The 12,949-nt window shown below is 45.4% G+C and overlaps 4 protein-coding genes and 1 long non-coding RNA gene across 16 annotated transcripts in view; 2 read left to right on the forward strand and 3 right to left on the reverse strand.

The window, feature by feature from the left end:
- LOC125739112 (transmembrane protein 53-like) overlaps positions 1–12,949 on the forward strand; it is a 188,464-nt gene that overhangs the window by 153,222 nt on the left and 22,293 nt on the right. The window lies entirely within an intron of this gene.
- Positions 1–12,949, reverse strand: part of LOC125739109 (uncharacterized) — a 164,882-nt gene that overhangs the window by 83,444 nt on the left and 68,489 nt on the right. The window lies entirely within an intron of this gene.
- LOC125739110 (sialoadhesin-like) overlaps positions 1–12,949 on the reverse strand; it is a 247,290-nt gene that overhangs the window by 83,395 nt on the left and 150,946 nt on the right.
- Positions 1–12,949, forward strand: part of LOC125739113 (transmembrane protein 53-like) — a 223,749-nt gene that overhangs the window by 67,197 nt on the left and 143,603 nt on the right. The gene's annotated exons all lie outside the window — the stretch shown is intronic.
- Positions 82–12,417, reverse strand: LOC125739119 (uncharacterized). The gene is made up of 3 exons (XR_007397058.1): positions 11,996–12,417; positions 11,573–11,653; positions 82–935 (listed from the first exon to the last, which is right to left on the reverse strand). It is a non-coding gene; the product is annotated as an uncharacterized LOC125739119 (long non-coding RNA).

The raw sequence follows: 12,949 nt of genomic DNA on the forward strand, positions 1-12,949 counted from the left end.
TGGGCTGAGGGAGCGTGTGTGGAAATGCCAGCATTTTCTGTGGAGGACGTAGAGTGTAGAGACAGGAAGCGGCTCTCACTTATTTATCAGATCATTTATTTATCAGATGATTTCATCCAAAGCAACATACATCTTAGAGGAAGCCGGGTCAGACCAAGGGCCCAACACTGACCTCAGGCATCCAGGTCTATCCTGCTCAGCCACAAAGTCGCCCATTAGCTGCTGACACGGAGTTTGTTTTTAATGCCCAGTGGAAGTTTCCTGAAGGCCCCTGCGCCAGTTACAGAGCGATGCTTTATTTGGGTTACAGTGCAGCAGAGTGAAAATCAAACCTAAACATGTTCATCATTCAAGACATTAGAGAAATGAGCAGTTAATGAAGCGAGTGGCAAATAGTAGAGTGAGGAGTGGAAGAGAGACTTTGGTCAGCGCCACGAGTCCAGGAAGTGCGTCAGACCAGTGTGTCAGAGCCAGACCAGTGCGTCGGAGCCAACACCGTGCTGTAGGATTTCTGTCCTGCTTCTGCTGAAGGATAACAGAGGGGTGACACACTACCCAGCTGCATGGGGAGGATGGAGAATCTGAACTTGGGATCATCTCCGGCACAAACACCGTGGAGGAGAGACGTACGCACTACCACAGTGAACAGGGACAGCTGAGAGAGTGCCTTGTACACAATGCACTCCTGCAGATTTGCTGATCTGCAACAAAACCAATCAAAAACTGGAATCCTGGGAAGTTCTAAGCAAACTGAAACCTTTAAATATCTGCAAAATGTGCACATATACATATAACTCTACATAAATGCCTGGTTGGTGATTTTAGGCCACATGGTTTGATCCCTGATATTGTCCTTTTTCACTATACATCATATTTCCATAAACTGCTGACTCCTAAACTGCAGGGTGTCTGTCACTGGCTGCAGGCTTCAGCATCTGGGAGAAGAACCACAAGACATTATGTGGACACACGGTATTAAAAACGCTCTTTAGTTCCCTGCGCTCCATATAAGAGACTCACCATCAGAGTATCATAGTCAGGTGACTGATTCTTCACATCTAGAGCTGCGTAAGTGTCACTGTGAGAATCGGGAGGACGTCTCTGTGGAGACAAAATGTTACATAAAAGGGTTTTACTTAGTATTTGCATTAAGTTACTTAAGATTTTATCCAGAATGACTATTTTACCCATTTCTGATATTTAACTGGAGAAATTCAGGTTTAATTACTCATTCATCGGTGCTACACTGGGACCCCGACGACTGAATACTACAGGTCACTGAGGACAGATCAGTAACTACAGGTCACTGAGTACAGATCAGTAACTACAGGTCACAGAGGACATATCAGTAACTACAGGTCACTGAGGACAGATCATTAACTACAGGTCACAGAGGACATATCAGTAACTACAGGTCACTGAGGACAGATCAGTAACTACAGGTTACTAAGTACAGATCAGTAACTACAGGTTACTAAGTACAGATCAGTAACTACAGGTCACTGAGGACATATCAGTAACTGCAGGTCACAGAGGACATATCAGTAACTACAGGTCAATGAGGACAGATCAGTAACTACAGGTCACTGAGGACATATCAGTAACTACAGGTCATTGAGTACAGGTCTCTGACTACTACAGGTATTTGACTACAAGTCCTTGACTACAAGTAATAGAGGATGTATAAATCACAGCTTTCCTTTTTTTTTGTTAAAATTTTATATACTGCTGAAAACTCTTTTGGAACTGAGGTCTGTACATGGTGATTCAGATTTATGGGCTTGTAGTCTTACATATACTCCGAGCAAAGGAGCTGACTATTAATAGACCAGCAGTTTGGGTCTCCTGTAAATGTGGTCTTCTTGCTGTTACACTGAACTCCCTACATTACAGTCAATTTACCTGAGCTCCATCTCCACTGTGATCTTCCACACTCCGTATACAAGTCTTCCTCCTAACAGACACAGTATCAGGGAGACTTGAACAGGAACACTGACAAGGTAATGTGTAATAGATGTGGCCCAACCAGTAATGTGCAAAAACCAGCCAATACAATAATGCTAATTATTACAGCTACAACAGCCACTAGCATCAGAGACTGGGATGAGGGGTTACCATGGAAACACAGGGGTCACACTGAGGGAGCTCTGCTAACCAGCTAACTGGGGCCCAGTTAGGCTAGCTGGTTAGAGGTGATCAGCTGTGAGGATAAAGGAAAGGGAAAACAGTGGGGACTGTAGAGAGAACGGGGGCTCTTGGGGGACTGGGGGGCTGCTGAGGGCATCGCCCTGGGTTTCTGCTCAGCACACTGCCTTTGATTATGTTCATTTAGGGTTAATCTTTGGTGATATATGTGTGTTTGTGTCAATGAGCATGATGACTGAAGAGAGGATGATGGGTAGTCAGTTACCCGAGTCTCGGAATAAACTGTAAGATCAATCAATAAACAAATATCACAAATACTCAGCGTTTTAAAAAGCATACATTATTTTACAGCGAATGAATAATAAAACACTCACCTCATTATGCAGATTGTTACAGCTAAAACAGGCAGTAGTATCCCCAAACACACCAGTATCACTGTCATCGGGTTATAGTGAGGGAATCCAGGGTAAATACAGGCTGTATCAATAAAACATGCATGTTAATCAAGCCAAATTATTTATAATCATTGACATTTTATCCCACTGCCTTAATTTAATTAACTATTACTTCTAATTCTGCTTCTGTGGGTATTTTTAAGCATTTTTGAGCATTTTCGGAAAAAGTTTTGGAACTAAGATTTTGAGAATCAGACTGTGCTGTTGATTACCAGGATCAGACTACATACTCACATTGAATATTAAATATTAGGGTACTGGACACAGTCCCTATGTAACCCTTCAATGCACAGGAGTAGTTTCCAGAGTGATTATAGGAGACAGGGTTGAAGTGAATTGTGGACAGTGTGTCTGTGATTGGCTTGTTGTCCTTAAACCAGGTGAATTCTGATTGGCTGAGAGAGCAGTTCTCTGAGCCACATGTCAGATTCACAGAATCTCCTTCTATCAATAATCCTTTTCCTGTAGATGATGTCACCATCACCTTTAATTCTGAAATCATACCCAGAAGAACAAGCGATAGGGTTTTTCTGCATTACTGTGTGAGGTACAGTACTGTGCAAAAGTCTTAGGCAGTCCAAAGAAATGTTTAAAGATGTTAATCTAGGTAGCAAGTGTACTTTGGCTTAGAACAAAAAACACAATTTAACATTAGAAGATGTGCAAATTAAGAGTAACACAATAAAGACTAGTAATAATTTCTTCTGTTTTCTAAAAAGTTACTGATATCTAGTTGGATGGCTAGATGAACACCGCTTCAGTTCCCAAACTTCTCCTCAGGGGCACCTCAGCCGTTCCATGATTTTGTTAAATTTCACCAACAGCTCAATTAAGTAATTAAATGTATTGGTTTAAAAAGTCAGTGACAGGTTGACTAGCTGTATGAGGTGTGCTAGTGGCCAAGTCAAAAAATACATGGTTGCACTGGACGGTCACTGCAAATACTAGGATGATTTTAGCAGAGGTTCTGAAATGGCAAAGCTGACACACTTTGACAGGCATAATATCATAGTTTTACACCAACACGAGGATAATCTAAACATCATTTTCTTTGCCTGCCTAAGACTTTTGCACAGTACTGTATTTCTGTCACAGGCTCTAACATGGCAAATTCTAAAGCTGTAAATCAGCATTATTGTCCAGAGCCATATGTTATACACTGAATCCCAGTTAGCTTCTCACTGCTATAATCTGCTTGCTGCTACACATGTTCTTCTCAGAGCTGGTATTCTCCTGTTCATTAATGAGCCTATCAGCAGTATCTCACTCAGTGATTTCTAAATGAAAATAGGCATAGAATACAAACAATCTGGTTATGCTGTGTGATACAAAAATAAGGTGAAAGTGCAGGACAGTACAGACTCACCACCGACTCGCAGTTCTACTCCAGGCTGAGCGCACAGTTCACACCCACCAGCTGTGAAACTGAATCTATACAGTCCGGCATCAGCGTCTGTAATGTTCTTTATCATTAATGTACAGTTGTTCTCCGTGTTCCCCAAGAACTCTGCTCTGTCTCTGTACTCAGTACTAATGTTTATTTTATGACTATTATTTTGCCAGACATATGATTTTCCAGCACAGTCTTCAGTTTTATGGTTCCACATCATCGACTCCACTCTGTATGACTCTGGATGATTAAATCGACAGTGAATCACAGTCAATCCTCTCACTGCACACAGGGTTCTCTCTGCATAATCTACAGCCCATGCACCACCTAGAACCCACAAAACATATTGAAAAGTTATATCAACGTTGTTTGCTGCTTTAATTAAGAAGAATCATGCATTTGTGCTGCTATTTAACTTGAATAATAAAATCCTCCATTTTTGGAGACTTTACTGCCTTTTAAAGCATTGGATTCATTTCTAGAGTGATGCTTAGAGACAGGATTACAGTGAAGTGGACTGCGTTTCTGTGATTGGCTGGTTGTCCTTAAACCAGGTGGATTCTGATTGGCTGAAAGAGCAACTCTCTATACCACATGTTAAATCCATAATGTCTCCTTCTCTTACTCCTATATCTCTATTAGATGTGGTCGCTATAACCTTCAATTCTACAGACAGTCTTACTTATTTATCTAATTCCCCAATTCATTGCTTCTCTTTTATTCAGAGTAAATTGCATCAAATTCACAGAAACACAAAAGTTCCACTTATCCAAAGTGCTTCATGATCTATTATATTTATCATCTACAGCAAGTCTTATAGACCAGACCCTTTAGAAGCAGGAGCTTTTGTCAGTGTTTCCAAAATAATACATTGCAGAGCTAAAATTGTTATGTTTGATGATACCATTGGCTGGAAGTATAGAGACTTACCATAGACTTTTAGAGTCACTCCAGGCTGACCAGTCCATTTTCCATTTTCATTACTGGTTATAAACCTGAATCTATACACTCCAGCATCAGCGTCTGTAATGTGCTTTATCCGTAATGTACAGTTATTCTCTTTGTCCCTCAAACACTCTGCTCTGCCTCTGTACTGACTACTGACATTTATATTATTACTGTGACAGACATATGGTGTGTCTCTACAGTCACTATCATTATGACACCACATGAATTTATCCACTTTGTTACCCTCTGGATAATCATACCCAAAGGGGATGACCACAGTAGACCCTCTCGCAGCACAGAATGGCTTCTTTGGGTACGAAACATTCCAGTTGCGACTCATGACCCCTGGAAAACAGCAATTATAAAAAATAACCTCTGTGTCAGTTTTTGAATCGGGGAACATTGGGACCGGCCACCAGAGAGAAAAGCATTTCTTTGCCAGATATGCAAACATAGAGAATCAGACTGGATTCATGACCTAGAGTTGGGGTTCTCACCCCCCGGGCCGTGGTCAGTATTCTACCGGCCGAGGAACCCTGGAGGTTTGCTTATATACTCTTAATTCACATCTGAAACAATCACCAATGGACCCGCTGCCCCCCCAGCCTGTTTTAATGGTTATAAAGGCAGGAGCCCCTGGACAACCAGATCAACTTTTTTAAAGAATGAAATATACTTTACTGTGAATCGCGCTTAAAATGTTGATTATATCTGAACTGGAACTGCTTTTCAGAAAGGCAGTGTCTGTCTTTACAACTGAATGCAGTTATTTCCATGTAAATATAAGTTTTTTGGTTTTTATATATTTACATTTATGCTCTCATAATCTTTGGTCCACACATCAAAACACAACCAAAAATTCCTTTTTTGAACTAGTTTGGAAGCCAAACTAATCTAATAATGAACATGCAGGACACCGGAAGCTACCAGGCCCATATTAAACAGCAGAAATGCAGGAATTTTTAATCCAAAGAGACGATTAATGTCCGACTCGCCAGACGTGTGCTCTGTCAGCCATCTTCTCCATTTTACACCCCCGCTCACAGCAGATGCTGCAGTAACGTGATGAAGATGAGAAGATGAGGAATGAGCCAAACTGGTGATAAATGGCAGCAGGTTTGAAGCAGTGACCTCACTGCAGGACATGCCTTACCGTGACTGGTGTGCTTTTCTTAAATGATTAAATATAACTCAGATGCACTGTGTGTCTTTATCTCATATGAGGAACATTTCTAAACCACAGAAAGACAGAAAATGGTAGAAATGCCTCTGCTGGAGCCCAAACAGTCCCACTGGACATTCCTCTCCAGCAAACATCCCCTCTCACCTCATATCAGCCTTTATGAGGCTTGAATTATACCAACTAAACAGTAACTGCAGCATGAAGAACGATTCGGTTCTGAACAAAAAACTCTGACAAATACTGGATAGTCGTTGCTCTTACCAGGTAAGACGAGCACAGCCAGGCCCCAGAAGGTCAGAGAGTCTCCAGCTCCCATCTCTGCTGCTCTGAGCTCTTTATCACTCACAGTCTGCTCTGAGATGGCAGATAGTACTTATGTGTCATGAGTGAGAATAAGACTTAACACCTCCTTTGCCTTTTCAGCGGTGTGAATATAAACACATTATCTTCCTTTCTTTCAATTAGCTCTACAAAAACACTTCCTCTTTTATGATCTAAATTTCAGCACTTTGGTGACGCAGTGCCTAGCGCAGTGCAGAAGGGCTCCTGTGGTACAAACCACAGCTAATTCAGATGACAGCCTTAGGAGTAACGTGCCACGGACATGAGAAGATGAAGAATGAGCCAAACTCCACCGGTATGAGCGCAAGTATGTGCATGGCCACAGGGATGAGCGTGCGTCAGTTTATGGGCACAGGGATGAGCGCGCGTGAGTTTATGGGTACTGGGATGAGTGCGCGTGAGTTTATGGGTACAGGGATGAGCGTGCGTGAGTTTATGGGTACAGGAATGAGCGTGCGTGAGTGTACGGGTCTGGGGATGAGCGCGTGTGAGTGTATGGGCACCATGCTTCACTAACAGTATCAGCTAAGGGCATATGAAAGGCTAGAAGAAGATGGAAGAATTCTCTGTGAGGAAGATGTGGTTTCAGTGGACAGGAAGCAGCTCCTGGTTAACAGGCTAAATACTCTCACAAAGACAGGTGCATCCCCTCACAGGAACAACAAAGAACAATAATTTTATTTTAATATAGCACATTATCAGAACATCACATCATCTCAAAGCGCTTTACAGCACCCACTCCCCTAAAGCTCCCAGTGAGTAAGCCATAGGTGACAGTGGCAAGGAAAAACTACCTAGAAGGAAGAAACCTTGGGAGGGACCAGACTCAAAGCGGGAGCCCATCCTCCTGGGGCCGGCAGGGACAGTCAAATAAGGGAGACTGTACATATACTTTTGTTATATTTCGTTTTAGTTATTTTTTAGTTTTAGTTTTTAGTTATAGCTTAGTTTTTAGTTGCTTTTCCATTTGGCTTTCAATACTGGCGCATGTTTGACATCCATGCTTCCTGAGGTGATCGGTTGTACAAATTTCTTACAAAGTCTTTTTTCTGCAAAACTGCATTGTGAGAAAAAGTTTCAAAGATGAGGGAAGGTGGAAAGAACCCCAAATGGAGACTTTATTTATATAACAATAGACATAGGACAGGTCCTTATGTGGACCTGGTGGAAACTGGAGAAACAACAGGGAACACAGGAAAGGGAGACACGGATATACAAGACTAACGAGGGACTGCCATGATTCAGGTGTTGATAGTTGGGAATAATGAGCAGAACATAACTGGGACAGAATTAAGAGGGTTCAAGAGGACCAGCAGCAACTGGAGATAGACAGGACTGACTGTGACAGAGCCCCCTGGCCCAAGGTGTGCACTCTGAGCATGGGAGAAACCTCCATGACTGAGATGGGACTCACAGGACCAAAGACACGGCACACCAGACAGGGGTCAGATGACACCGTACAGGACTAGAGGGGCAGAATCACAGGACAGGGCACACAGCACAACTAGGCGCACAGAACCAGCCAGGGCAGGACGAGGGACACAAAAGACAACAGGAGACACCAAAAACACAACACCTGGACAGGGCAGACAGGTAGAGGGACAAAGAGGACAGGAATGGAGACATGGGAGGCTGAACAGAGGACGCAGACTGAGGCCAAATAGTGGCATGAAAGGGTACAGGACAGAGGAGGGTGCAGAGGGGACAGGAGAGCCGGAGGGTGCAGAGCAGACAGGAGAGCCGGAGGGTGCAGAGCGGACAGGAGAGCCGGAGGGTGCAGAGGGGACAGGAGAGCCGGAGGGTGCAGAGCGGACAGGAGAGCCGGAGGGTGCAGAGCGGACAGGAGAGCCGGAGGGTGCAGAGCGGACAGGAGAGCCGGAGGGTGCAGAGGGGACAGGAGAGCCGGAGGGTGCAGAGCGGACAGGAGAACCGGAGGGTGCAGAGCGGACAGGAGAGCCGGAGGGTGCAGAGCGGACAGGAGAGCCGGAGGGTGCAGAGGGGACAGGAGAGCCGGAGGGTGCAGAGCGGACAGGAGAGCCGGAGGGTGCAGAGCAGACAGGAGAGCCGGAGGGTGCAGAGGGGACAGGAGAGCCGGAGGGTGCAGAGTGGACAGGAGAGTTGGAGGGTGCAGAGGGGACAGGAGAGCCGGAGGGTGCAGAGGGGACAGGAGAACCGGAGGGTGCAGAGGGGACAGGAGAGCCGGAGGGTGCAGAGGGGACAGGAGAGTCGGAGGGTGCAGAGTGGACAGGAGAGCCGGAGGGTGCAGAGGGGACAGGAGAACCGGAGGGTGCAGAGGGGACATGAGAACCGGAGGGTGCAGAGCGGACAGGAGAGCCGGAGGGTGCAGAGCGGACAGGAGAGCCGGAGGGTGCAGAGGGGACAGGAGAGCCGGAGGGTGCAGAGCGGACAGGAGAGCCGGAGGGTGCAGAGCGGACAGGAGAGCCGGAGGGTGCAGAGCAGACAGGAGAGCCGGAGGGTGCAGAGGGGACAGGAGAGCCGGAGGGTGCAGAGCGGACAGGAGAGTTGGAGGGTGCAGAGGGGACAGGAGAGCCGGAGGGTGCAGAGGGGACAGGAGAACCGGAGGGTGCAGAGGGGACAGGAGAGCCGGAGGGTGCAGAGGGGACAGGAGAGTCGGAGGGTGCAGAGTGGACAGGAGAGCCGGAGGGTGCAGAGGGGACAGGAGAACCGGAGGGTGCAGAGGGGACAGGAGAGCCGGAGGGTGCAGAGGGGACAGGAGAGTCGGAGGGTGCAGAGTGGACAGGAGAGCCGGAGGGTGCAGAGTGGACAGGAGAGCCGGAGGAAAGCCTAGAACTTGGGTGGAGAGGCCCTCTCGGGGCCAGGGGCCTGGAACATGAGCAGAGCAGCCCTCTCTGGGCTGGGGGATGGAGCACGAGGGTCCTGTAGAAGTGAAGATTCCGTAGAAGCGGCTATAGCCATCCCAGGGCGGGGTTCTGGAGGCTGGGCATTCCAAGTAGTAAAATGAACATATATATACATAAGTAGACAAATAAGTAATAGATAAACTTTCATAAATAAAGTGTATGTGTTGTAATGTATACCTGGGTGTGAATGTCTATATGTCATTCACACGTCCGCAGGGGCCCCTTGGTACTCCCCCCTGTGATCATGACCATGTAGAGTCAGAACCTCAGTTTTACATGTCATCTGAAGGACAGAACTGTTGTACAGCACTGTGTCCCCATCACTGCACTGGGACACTGGGATCCGCAAAGTCCACAGGATGGTCTTCCCTGTTAGCCACAGTGTCCCCATCACTGCACTGGGGCACTGGGATCCGCACAGACCACACGATGGGCTTCCCTCTTAGCCACTCCGACACCTCAACCAGCAGCAACCCAGCTTTCTCCCTTCCAAGTACTGGCCAAACCTGCTTAGCTTCAGGTGGATTATCTAGGCTCAGCTGCAGGTAGTGTGGCTGCTGACCAATGCAGGCCTGAGCTAAACATTCTGGAATTTTTTAAAAAGCATTTTGAACAGCTGACAATATCATGCTTTGGTATAAAAGGAGAACTGACAAAAAGTTGTTATTTACAAGGAAGGAGGAACTGAAGCTTGTCTCTTTGCCCAAAGCTTCATTACAAAAATACACCAATAATCTAACTTTAATGCACCATTAGAAAGAATTGACTGATTTTACCCAATGTGGCGCATAATCTGATTAAAAGATTTTAAATGAGTTACAGAATCTGGAGAAATATCTATGTCTGAAGGAGAACAGCGCTGAATGACGGCGGTCTTCGATTCCTCAGATGGCAATTCATTAACTCACATGTTTCTCTAGAATTCCTATCTTGGTTAGATTTTTGTCACAGGAGTCAGACACGGGTTGTAGTTAGTGATGATGGTCACAAGGGGGCGACAGAACGGCACTGTGATTCTTCAAGCAGGCCAAGGGGCAGACAGGGCTCACGCTAATAACTTTATTTTAACATTAAAACATGTGACACATTCACATTGATTATACTCATGTCTGAATAATTTCAGTGCTGTAGGATTTGATAAGGGGAGAGTCCAGGTGGACATCTGATGAAGAAGGGTTGCCAGGTGAGTCTCCAGACCTCCCCCTGCTGGGCTGAGGGAGCGTGTGTGGAAATGCCAGCATTTTCTGTGGAGGACGTAGAGTGTAGAGACAGGAAGCGGCTCTCACTTATTTATCAGATCATTTATTTATCAGATGATTTCATCCAAAGCAACATACATCTTAGAGGAAGCCGGGTCAGACCAAGGGCCCAACACTGACCTCAGGCATCCAGGTCTATCCTGCTCAGCCACAAAGTCGCCCATTAGCTGCTGACACGGAGTTTGTTTTTAATGCCCAGTGGAAGTTTCCTGAAGGCCCCTGCGCCAGTTACAGAGCGATGCTTTATTTGGGTTACAGTGCAGCAGAGTGAAAATCAAACCTAAACATGTTCATCATTCAAGACATTAGAGAAATGAGCAGTTAATGAAGCGAGTGGCAAATAGTAGAGTGAGGAGTGGAAGAGAGACTTTGGTCAGCGCCACGAGTCCAGGAAGTGCGTCAGACCAGTGTGTCAGAGCCAGACCAGTGCGTCGGAGCCAACACCGTGCTGTAGGATTCCTGTCCTGCTTCTGCTGAAGGATAACAGAGGGGTGACACACTACCCAGCTGCATGGGGAGGATGGAGAATCTGAACTTGGGATCATCTCCGGCACAAACACCGTGGAGGAGAGACGTACGCACTACCACAGTGAACAGGGACAGCTGAGAGAGTGCCTTGTACACAATGCACTCCTGCAGATTTGCTGATCTGCAACAAAACCAATCAAAAACTGGAATCCTGGGAAGTTCTAAGCAAACTGAAACCTTTAAATATCTGCAAAATGTGCACATATACATATAACTCTACATAAATGCCTGGTTGGTGATTTTAGGCCACAGGGTTTGATCCCTGATATTGTCCTTTTTCACTATACATCATATTTCCATAAACTGCTGACTCCTAAACTGCAGGGTGTCTGTCACTGGCTGCAGGCTTCAGCATCTGGGAGAAGAACCACAAGACATTATGTGGACACACGGTATTAAAGACGCTCTTTAGTTCCCTGCGCTCCATATAAGAGACTCACCATCAGAGTATCATAGTCAGGTGACTGATTCTTCACATCTAGAGCTGCGTAAGTGTCACTGTGAAAATCGGGAGGACGTCTCTGTGGAGACAAAATGTTACATAAAAGGGTTTTGCTTAGTATTTGCATTAAGTTACGGAAGATTTTACCCAGAATGACTATTTTACCCATTTCTGATAGATATTCTGATATTTGCGGCCAACAGCAGGGGGAGGAGTGTCCCACGGGGGGCTCTGCTCTCGACCGGGGTCTGTGTCTCTGTTGTCCCGACCAGAAGTCAGAGTCAGCAATGGTACAATCTTTTCATTTAGTTACAGTGTGTCAGATCATATTTAAGAGAGAAATTAAGGGCTCCGGCTGCAGTCTGGTCCCGCTGCGGGTGTCAGTGTGGGACTCGGCAGCCACAGCCCTCCTAAGACCCACCGTCTTGCTGCCTCACGCGCTTTTTCTGCGTCCACTGTATAGGTCTGTATGTCCCCCAGCATCGTGGATCGGCTTTTATGCTTTTTTACACTATATCCTATCTCCACTTATATCCTGTCTTTCTTTAGACTGAATCTTATATATTGTACAAAAAATAAAGTTCCCCTTTTAAAACTTCTTCAGCTGCAGTCACGTTAAGCTGGTGTCTCCTTTTTAACCAAACCGTGACATGTTTATAATTCTTATTAAATCTGGCCAGCATATCAATCTTTTATTTTACACAAAACATTATGTCATTTTATTTTACTAATAAGCACTGGCATCAGCAGTATTAGACTATTTATTGGCTATCAGTCAGATTTTCGAATGCAGAAATATGGAGACGCAAGCAAAACGGTATTCAGTGATGCATAAAATTTAGCTGAGGTGCAAAGATAATTCCATCCGCACTATTGCTCCACTTTTATTTTATTATTGCTCTTTTTCTGCGCTTCTGTGTAACTTCCATGTGACCGCCGGTGCTTGTGTTCAGCCAATCAACAAGGTTATCGCTATAAGCCCCTCCCCAAGGAAAAGTATCTAGTCTGTGTATTAATTCTGTTCACCATAACTACAACAACAACAACCGTTCTTCCTCTACTCTTTTGTTATCGATTGCTGTTCTGTGAAAGCCCTTTACATTTTAAATAAAAAAATAACATGCACAATGTAATATCATCCCATCAAGTGTGCACACAAGATGTATGTACTGCCTCGGACCCCAAGACCAAATGCGGTATGTAAGTAGTAAGTAATCTGTTTCGGACGCACCTGTCTGTGTTTAAAACTCTTTAAAACTTTTTTGGGCTGGCTGAACCAATAGAAAAATAGAATTTCGCTGCTCGCTGTGAAATTTGAGAGCTGTATTATGCAAGAGCCATGGAGGCAAGTTGTCTCACTGTAATGAATTGACAT

This window comes from Brienomyrus brachyistius, chromosome 3, assembly GCF_023856365.1.
Source record: "Brienomyrus brachyistius isolate T26 chromosome 3, BBRACH_0.4, whole genome shotgun sequence".
Lineage (NCBI taxonomy): Eukaryota > Metazoa > Chordata > Actinopteri > Osteoglossiformes > Mormyridae > Brienomyrus > Brienomyrus brachyistius.